General features: G+C 53.5%; 1 long non-coding RNA gene across 1 annotated transcript; it reads right to left on the reverse strand.

Annotated features, from left to right (window-relative positions):
• Positions 1 to 344: 344 nt before the first annotated feature.
• LOC147599584 (uncharacterized) lies at positions 345 to 8,947 on the reverse strand. The gene is made up of 6 exons (XR_015259406.1): positions 8,801 to 8,947; positions 3,544 to 3,615; positions 2,744 to 2,806; positions 2,541 to 2,652; positions 1,330 to 1,424; positions 345 to 484 (listed from the first exon to the last, which is right to left on the reverse strand). It is a non-coding gene; the product is annotated as an uncharacterized LOC147599584 (long non-coding RNA).
• Between the last annotated feature and the right edge of the window lie 966 nt (positions 8,948 to 9,913).

The raw sequence follows: 9,913 nt of genomic DNA on the forward strand, positions 1-9,913 counted from the left end.
TTAGCCTCACTGATAGGCAGGTGTTGCTCTTCCAGTTCTCACTTTCTAGGGCAATGTCGTCCCTTGTTGGTTTTACTTTCTGACCTTGCTCTGCCTGCCTCTGTCGCTGGCTCTGCCCTTGTTGAGGCAGGGTCACTTTCAACTAACACTTGCCACAGGAGGAAGGGACTGCAGAAAAGAACACCCATGAATTGAGAGGCCACTTAAAACAGCTCACAGCAGCAATCTCCGTCGAGTCTGGCCAATAACTAGCTTGGCACTCCACAGTACCCTACCTCTAAATGCTAAAAGCAGCCATCAAATACAGAAGTTTGGTAAAAATCTCTCCCAGCTACTCACCGTTTTCTCTTCCACCACAGACAGATAATGCAAGACAATACTACACCAAGCAGCATGGAGCCCAAGACTGCCGCGACACCTTCTATGCAGTACTTCCAAAAATCTTCACTGTCTGCAGCATTTGAGTTTCTCTCGCCATCCGCTCCTGGGGAAACAGTTCTGCGTGTTAGCGTGTCCTGTGCACTCCTGGTACTCTCACAGGAGGTCTGACATTGCCAGGAAATGTTCTTTCCACTTTGTTAGCACCTCTAAAGCCGTGAACATCCTGGGCTTGCAACATTTCCTTGGTATCGGGAGAAACAAAGGATATTCCCAAAGCCATTGCAAATCAATGCACTCTGGAGCCTCTCTGTCTCCTCTCAGCTGTGCTTATGCTCTGGGATGGCCATAACGCAGTTTTCCCAGTGTCAAGGATTTGCTCCCCCCCTTCTTGGCCACCTTCACATTTGCGCACAATTACTTTTGCACTCTCCCATCTTCAGTCTCCAAGGCTTGCTGGTGCTGCTGCATGGAGGCTCTCTCTGAGCCTTTGGGACAAGCTGTCCCACTGAACAGAACTCATGAGGCCAGATGGAGAGCACGTGGGGAAGCGCAGCTGTTTGACCAGTCCTCCCGTTGAGTGACACGGACAGAAACCATCCCTGCCTCAGGGAGTGCCACCCCCAAACGTCCATTCCAGCTCAGCACCCACACCCCGAGGGGATGGAGTCAGGCCCTCTCAGGAGACACCTCAACCTTGCTCTCCCTCTTTGCCTTTTCTCCAGCACGGGCATACGAGCGTCTCTCTGGCACGCCGATGGCAATAACCTCCGCACCCCAGAGACTACAGTCATCCTTCAGAGAGCCACTTCTGGCTTCTTTTACAACACTTGCTCTGCACTAACAGTTTGTCTGCTGACCTGATCTCCGGTAGCAGGCACCACGTGAGGAGCCTGCAGACACACAGCGATTTTGGTTTGTGACACTGAATGATCGAAGGACAGCCATTACCTGGCAAGCCTTTGGATACAATTGCCCCCGTTTTTTCATCAGAGACTGGCAGCGCACGACTGCCTCCTTCCTGACGCGCCTCCTCCACAGTGTCGCTGTCTGCTACCGTAGAAAGAAAGAGGAACAGTTTCGTTAGAAGTAACCGTTGCTCATCAGGAACACGGTATCTTCAGGAGGCAAAATACATTAATAATGCTTAGAAAGTAAGCCTGAGCGTTTGGGGCTGCACCTCGTCACTAGCCCAAACAATGTCTCATTCACAGAGAAAAATTTAAGCACTAGCACTTTCCAGTTTATCAATAGACAGCCACACCTGAGCTGCTGAGAGAGAAGGAGATCGCCTGTCATCTCCTTGTTCGCATTCCACTTAGTGCATTTCTGGCAGGGTGCAAGATGATGGTAAATTACTTCCTTCAGAGAAGACAGGGAGACCGGCTACAGGCAGTTCAGCTTCCATCACATGGTAAGGTTTACAGACACACACAGTGGGCTGAACCCCAAGCTCTTGCAACCATGTTCTGGGCACTTTCACTCAGTGTTTCAGAAAGTGTTTCCCACTGTTCCCCAAAACAAGAGGAAAGCCACAACCAAGGTATCTAAAACACAACTACAAACTGACAGCTAAACCACCCGAGACTGAATTCACAGCCCTTCATTTGAGCTGCCTTCAAGTCTGGAGTCCGGCCTCAAGCTGGGCGTCCAGCTTTCACCTGTCCCTGACCCCAGGGTGTCACGGAGGGGCCTGAGACACCAAGGAGAACAATGGGGCTGGAGCAGGCTGTGAAGCCAGGGCTGCTCCAGTCCCGGCCAGGCCATGCCTGCAGCCCAGGCAAAGTCTGCTGGTCTCAGCAACCCTGCCTGGGGTTGCCTGCGCGTCCTCTCTACCACCCAAGGGCAATCTCCCCTCTGGCAACCGGCAGCAAGGCGTGAGCATTGCCAGTTCCTGCCAGCTGGATACCAACATCTGCCCAGAACAGCTCTGGCCAATAATGGTATAAGTGGGGCAGCAGCTGTCCCTGGGACTCAGCTTGAACCACAACTGGCAGCGCGGGCTCTGGACCATCTCTGTGGCTCACCAGCGCCTGCAAGGTGTGAAATCGACTGTCAGTGCCGTGAGGCTCTGATCGATCCCTTTCTGCTTGTGTTTGCTACGGCTTGTCCGTACGTGGACATAAAACCTCAGCTGCCCGAGTCTTCTGGTGAAGAGGGACATATACCCACCCCGTGCTGCTTTCTCCAGTTCCTTCAGGATGTTCCTTACGACATCTGATGACTGCTGGGAATGTTTTTTAATCTTGGCTTTATATTTTGCTCCTGGATGACCTTAACAGAAAGTATTAAGTTAAATCTCTCAGTAATGCAACACTGAAAACGAGTGCTTCCCCTGTGAAGTCAGTCCAGACTGACTACTCACCCCTGGGATGCCAGGCAAGCCCGTCTGCAGGGCCCAGCCAAGGAGCCTGAGCTGTAGCCACATCTGCAACCAAACACCCAAGAGAAGTTTCCGTCATACGCTGTGATACACCCCATCCTATCTGAATGGCAGAACATAGAAGGGGATCACGTAATGACATGGCACACACAATGCAGGTCTATATTTGCTGCAAGAGATCCTTGCCTCACGTTTGGCCTTTGAGCTGGCAGCTCTCAACAGAACAAAAAACCCATGACGTACCCACGCGATCTCCCTGCACGTCAGCCCTGGAGCCCAGCAAGGAAGCAACATCTTTGTTGCCTCCGGCCATATCTGTAAACAAACAGATCAGAGCAGCTCCCGTGATCTAGTTCAGTAGACACCTTCAGATCTGAACAACAGTGAATGCAGTTCAAACACGGCATTGTGCCGTGGCACTCGTCTCTCCCCTCCACTCAGGAGCATGGTGCAGACACTTCCCGGCTGCCTGGACCACGCTGATCCAAAACCAAGCACGCCCGCCGCTGTTGGCAGAAAGGCCTCTCTGCAGCTCACGCCACCGCTCCACTCAAGCCCAAGGCGCCCGCTGGGCTTTAGCAGCAGGCACTGGAAGCGGCGCGGGGTGGCACAGGCTGGCAAAGACAGCTTTGCAAGGCAGAGCGCCCTAGGGCACGTCACTGAGCCAGGCCACTGCGTGGCTGCTCTTCTGCCTGTCTGAGCATCGGGCAAGAAAATGCCAAGTTAAATTCCATAAGAACAGAATCCTACAACCTACACGCTCATTCCTTCAAGTGACCGACCTGCGGGATGGCCCTGAGTCTCCCCGACGCCACCAGCCTGAGATCTCGGGTAGCCTTCGCCAACAGGCACAGCTGGAAACAAGCACATTGCCGTGAGATGCTGGCATCTACTTCTTTCTCAGGGAGCTGCAGTGACTGGAGGGGCTCGGGTCGTGGTGTGGGACCCGGGCGTGGACGGGAGATTTCCAAAGGTGCAGGGGGGCCTGCGTGACCTGTTGGCTGGAAGCTCTCCAAATGCTCTTGCCAGGCCGTGTGCAACACCCCTCGTGGATCTTTAGGAGCCAACCCCTCGTCTTACGGACCAAATGCCCCTTTGAAGGCCCAAAGCCTTCTTTTTAAGGTTCAGCAGCACTGCCTCATCTGTTCCTCTGGGCTGCAAACTTGGCCACGGTTAGGGGATCTGGGGGTTTCGTTCATTGAGCTCTTGAGGGTTCAAACCAAAAGCTCACGTCTCCTGTGCAGACATCCTGCAAGGTTCGACGTCTCCAAGTCTGAAATCTGGGACCCAGCTGCCTCTATAGTTGCTTTCTCACCCCAGAGCACCGCTCCAGGCCTGTTATCCTGGAAAATCCTCTCAAATTGACCCCTGCGCCTCCCCAAAGGGGGTCTTCCTCCCACCTGCATGCAGAGCTGGCCACAGCTCTACCCGGCCCAACTGCTCTCCCGGCTCTGCCTCACCACGTCCCTGGCCCCGCTGTCACGCTCCTGCCTGTCCACCTACCAAATCGCCGCGCTCGCCATGGAGCAGCACAGGCGTCCCAAGCTTGCAGGGTCACCAGGAGGAGAAGAATAAGGAGAGGAGTGCGGCCACAGCCCCTCGTGCCTGCGCCATGGCACTGCTGCTGCCGCCGCTGCCACCGGCACTGCTGGCACTGGCGGAGCGGTGCCCGCAGCACGGCACAGAACATCCCGGCTGCACAGCGGGGCTCTGTGACCTCACAGCACAGCCTGCTCACCACGGCCACGCGCCTGGGGTGTCACCTCCCCAAGCAGCGCCCCCCAGCACGCCCCGCCCCGCCGTGAGGGAGACTGTCACTGCCCCATCCTGCCCCTGTGATGGGGCCCTGTGCAGCAGTCCAGACCCTCATTTTTTAGGGTCAGCATGTCCGAGGTCTAGCTATTGCTCCCACATGACAAGTGCCAGCACTGGCAGCGCTTGCTGCTCCTCATCGGTTTAGCGTCACGGTTAATGTTAGACCCTCGGAAAAAAAGGCCTCAAAACTGGGAACGTCGCACCATTGCGTCCCTCACAAGAACTGCCAGCACTGAAAGCTTTTCCAGCTACTCATCGTCCCTTTCCACCACATCTACACGCCCACAAACATTGCTACTCTGCGCTTTCCTGGACATCTTGCACTCCGACAGATAGAAGCATCTTGTTCAAGTAGCCCAGAGGAAACGGCGCTCAAAAGCTGTGAACGTCTGGCAAATCTGCCAGACGACAAGTACCAGCACTGAAAGCTTATGCTGCTCCTCACTTGCTCTTGCAAGGGTCTGCGTCTACAGGCCCATTAATGTTTGGGCTCTGTGCTTCTCCCCTGACAACTAGCACTTCTAAAAGTTACAATCACCTTGTCCAAGCTGCCTGGAGGGAAAAAAAAGGCTCTAAAACTGCAAATGTGTAGAGAATCTCCCACAGCTGAAGTACCAGCCCTGCAAACTTATGCTGCGCCTCGCTCCTCTTGCTAGCAGACCTGCAGGACCACAAACATTTGGACTCTGCCCTTCCCTTAACAACTAGCGCTCTGATACTTAACATCGTCTTGCCCAAGATGCCCAGAGGAGATAGGACTCTAAAAGGGCATACATTGGACATTAGCTCCCACAAGAGAAGTGTCAGCACTCAGAGCTCTTGCTGCTCCTCAGTTGCTCCTGCCACTACACCTATAGGCCCACAAACTTTTGATCTCTGTGCTTCCCTATACGACTGGCACTCCGACAGCTATCCTGTCTAAGCTGGACAATCTGCTGACTTTCTTGTTTTGGCCCCAAGGTGGGCTGACCGGTGTCCTCCACCCTGGTCCCCAGCCTCCATGCTCTCCAGGTCAGCCAGGAGATGAGCTCAGGCCCTGCCATTGATGGCTGGCACCATGAGCCTGCCTGGCTCTCACCATCGCATCAGGTGCCCTGCTGCAGCGGCCCAGAGGTGCCGGCATGCCAAGGGAAGGCTGTCGGGAAGCCTTCACTGACGTAGTGGCCCGGTTAAAGTGCACCTGGAGAAGGGCCAGTGCAGCGCAGACGCTCACCCAGCAAGTGCCTGGCAAAGGCTGCCTTGCTGCGCTCAGCAGTCTGAGCCCACCACTAGTCCCAAGGGGTGCTTCCTCAGGGCTTCTGCCCAACCAAAGCTCCTTCACCAAAATGCAGGGTCACCTTCTTCACATCCCTGATGCATCTCCTTTCTCAGCTGAGCCACAGCCTCCTGCAGAAGCTGCATCTTTTGGCTTTGCTCCACAGAAAAAGACTGTGAATTCCTGCAGGAACGGGAAAGCACATCCTGCCAGACCGTGGCCCATCCCCTCTGGAGAATATCTGAGCTCAGCAAGGAGCAGAGATACATGTGCTTTCGCTGCTTGGCGAGTGCTTCCCTTCCTCACCAGGATGAGCAAAAGGCAAAGGCAGGAGGGAAGTATGGGAGCCCTAGCTGTTAGGAAAATGAGTGCAGGTAGCACGATGTGGGCTGATGCTTCTGCACAGACCCAGTTCCAGGAACCCTCTCTTACCTCAGGGTCTTCCCTTCTGCTGAAAACAGAAGACATCAGCTCCCGAAGGGGAGAAATGCTCTGTTTTTAGAGAATCCACTAGCAAACGTGCCAAGGCTTCCCAGGAGAGGCTTTCCTGGGAAGACATTGCCAAAGCTGCTTCTTCTATGGGTCACCCTGCATTGAAGCAGAAGAGGCAGTGATTTATGCAGGCACTGTCAGCAAGGCTCCCTTGGAGGAGATGACTGGCCCACGAGAGTCAAGTCACCCACGTCTATCTTTCCCTTTGTTCACGCTGACCGCACTGGCTGTGAGGTCCTGCGGTAAACAGCAGCTGGAGTTCACATCACCCAGACAACGTTATTTGACTAGCTTTGCTAGCTATCTCTGCAGTCACCTTTTCTCCTCCCTGGTGGCTTGACAGGTTAGCTGAGGAGGTGGGGTGCGGAGAGAGGACATGCCTCTATTCAGGAGGCATCAGCTTAGGCTTCAGGAGAGAGCGTAGCCATCACCTTGAGGTGTGTCCCAGAGCTATTCCCTGTTTCCCCTTGCTGCTTCCATGAGCACTTAGAGTAGGCTGCATGGGCTACGGAGGTACTTCTTCGTTCCCCTGCACAACCCCTCTAGCAATCCCCAGATTTTTGCCTGTAAAAAACGGAGGCAGTCCTGTGGTTGTCAATAAGCCGAGTCTTAATTACTGGGGACACTGAGGCTGGGGACACGGGAATGGGGAAAGGCACGCACCATCCTGGGAATGACGGATTGGGATGGATGGGGACATCGTATCCAAGGGCTCTGGAAAAGTAGCCCAGATCTCTTGCTGAAATGCAAATATCGCTGTAAATCAATCGTCTTCTATGTCAATCAGGGGCAGCCCAGGACTTGTTGAGCTCTTTTGTAGTGTAGTCAGCCGCACGCCAGGCTCTCCTGTTCAGTAGGAATGCCTCTCAAGGTTACTCTTAGAGGCTGAGAGATTCCTTGTCACAACAGGTCCTCAGTAAGTGACTATCAGGATGCCAAGCATTGACAACTTAGCCAAGTGATATAAAGGACTGATTGCGCCTATGTAGTCTTTTAGACATTAAACGTTGACAAAATCTGGGACTAGGAGTGTGTACGGTGGCTGCTAGCCGCCTCTCTGAGAAGGAGTTTAGGAAGTAAGTGGGCCCTTTCTGAAACTCACAGCTCAACTGGAGGGTCTCCCTGACAATTTTATCTGACCTTGTCCTCTATTCAGTAAATAATGCAGTTTAGCTTGCCGTTGAATCTATTTACATTGCTAACGCCAGCTCCGGGTGCAAGGATTGCAGCGGGAGGTCATTGCACTAGGTCAAATGAGAATCACATTCAGTAGGTATAGTAAAAATTTTCTTCTTTTCTCTATTGATTTATTTATGATGTATATTGTCTTTTTTTTTTTTTTGGTAACATTGCTGTCAATCTTCTGGTTGCACAGGGCCCTCCACTGACATTTGCATGGCTGTATGTAAATGTCCTTTTTCCACAGAGAAGAAACCATCTTTATTGCAATATGCTATGGATCCAAGCCATTATTTCAGTCTTATTACTTTTCAATGGAGGCTCAAATTTTGAAAGATGTTCACATTTTGACTGAGAAATGCAATTTACAAATTGAACACAACTTTGAACTGCAAACACACACTTAACTTTGACTCTCAGCATACCCTTTTCCCTAACTTCAGTTGTTTTCCCCCAACTGTACATACCACCATGTGTCATATTAATGGGAAAGAAGCTCAAAATGGTATAGTTCTTCAAAAGCAATGACTGGGTAAGGATTCCCAACAGGCCGAAGGTGAACACTTTCTCTATCGAGGTTCCACCAACTAAACAAAAGGTGGTGGTATTTACGACATTTCTAGCTAGAGTTTCCCACACGTTTGTGGACTGATACCATCTTTGGAAGAACATAGTTGCTGCTCCAACCTGGAAAAGAAACAGAAATACAGAACCTTTCATTTTACAACTCGATCATGCAAAAGCACAGTCTTTAAGGATCCTGCTGGAATGGCTTTCCAGTTGCCTCTAGATTCTGGTAAAAGGGCAGGATTGACTCACATGAAGTGGGGCCAAGAGTTGATTCCTTCGACTTTCACAGCAGTGTAGGTGGTCAGCAGGATCGTATAGGGTCCTTTTTACTTTTCCATTAAGGACTCATCTTTCTAGGTGCCAATGTAAACCAAGGCTCCTGGTTAAAAATTATGTACCGACGACTCCAAAGGCACTCGTTGGTTGAGATATCTATGAAAGGAGGATAAAATGCATGAAAGCGACAACAGGTAGTTTTTCAGCATATTTCCCCCCGCTACGATGTGTTGGATACCTGGAGTATCAGGGGCGCTTAGTGAACAATCCAGACCGAATGGAATTGTTATGTTTGTGAGCAGCAGGCCTCCCCAAGCACCGCCCCCCAGCACGCCCCGCCCCCCCGTGAGGGAGACTGTCACTGCCCCCGTCCTGCCCCCGGGATGGGGCCCTGTGCAGCACAGAGCCCCTCCCCTCATGGGCTCTGGCCAGCCATCCTGGCCAGCTCTCACCTGCGCTGGGGGTGGTGGCACGGCCGGGAAAGCCCGGTCGACGCTGTTCCCATGTTTCCTGCCACAGGCACGAGCTGAGGGGTTGCGCTGAGTCGCGGTGACACCAGTGAGGGCAGCGCTGCTTCTGCACTGCTGGGCTTCTTTTCGGAAGCAAGAGGAGGAACAAGCAGCATTACTAGAAAATGCAACTGAGGGAAAGTGGGAAGAAAGAAAAGGCAGAAAAAAGGAAAAGTGTACACACGCAATTAAGAAAGAAAGGTGCCAAGGTATCCCGAAGACCATCTCAGCCCAACTCGCTTTCGCTGGCGAAAAGCTCTGCAGCTCGGAGGAATAAAACCTGACTTTGCTGCACAGAGATGTCTGAGTTCAGCTGTGAAACAGCTGAGAACCTTGAGACGGCTCCATTTCACTGTCCTCATGCCTTGTGCATGCTGTGCCTTCCTCGTTTCCCTGAAGTCCCACCAGACTAACAGGGATGTGGCGTCTGTCCAGTGCGCGTGTGACAAGGAGAAACATTTCCGCCCGTGAAGTGGGTAGGAAAACAACTGCGTCTGCAGAAGCAGAGGCGCAGCCACGCCTCAGCTTTGGAAATGGCCAAAGCTGCCCCGAGCACCAGGAGCTCCTGGAGCCGCGGCATTTGCTTGGCCCTGAAGCGCTGTGGAGCCTGCCAGCCCTGGGGAGATGCAGGGACAGGGGCAAAGGCCAGCGGTCAGCCCCGCAGCCACGGACAGAGCGACAGGGCTCTGTCCTTCCTTCTGGCCACAGGAAGATGCCGTGGGCAATGCCAGGCCAGGGCGTCTCTCCTCCTGGTTGCCCAGGGGCAGGCAGGGCCTGAGGAAGGCCCTGGGTGCTGGGCTGGGCACGCGCGGTGTGAGCGGGGCAGAGCCCTGACTCCTGCCAGGCGCCGGCCTTGTCTGATGCCAGCAGCTGCTATCACGCAGCCGCTCCTGCCCAGGGCTGTGGCCAGAGCACAGACAGAGCCGCATTTTCAGAAAGCCTTGCTGCTCCAGAGCAAAGCCCCGGCGGGTTTCCTCTCCTCCCCCTCTCCCCTGCCCTCCCTCCCTGAGCAGGCCCAGCCCCGTCAGCGCCCCCAGGGCCGGCAGAGCTGTGCAC

Source organism: Chlamydotis macqueenii, chromosome 9 (assembly GCF_036417535.1).
Source record: "Chlamydotis macqueenii isolate bChlMac1 chromosome 9, bChlMac1.mat, whole genome shotgun sequence".
In the NCBI taxonomy this organism is placed as follows: domain Eukaryota; kingdom Metazoa; phylum Chordata; class Aves; order Otidiformes; family Otididae; genus Chlamydotis; species Chlamydotis macqueenii.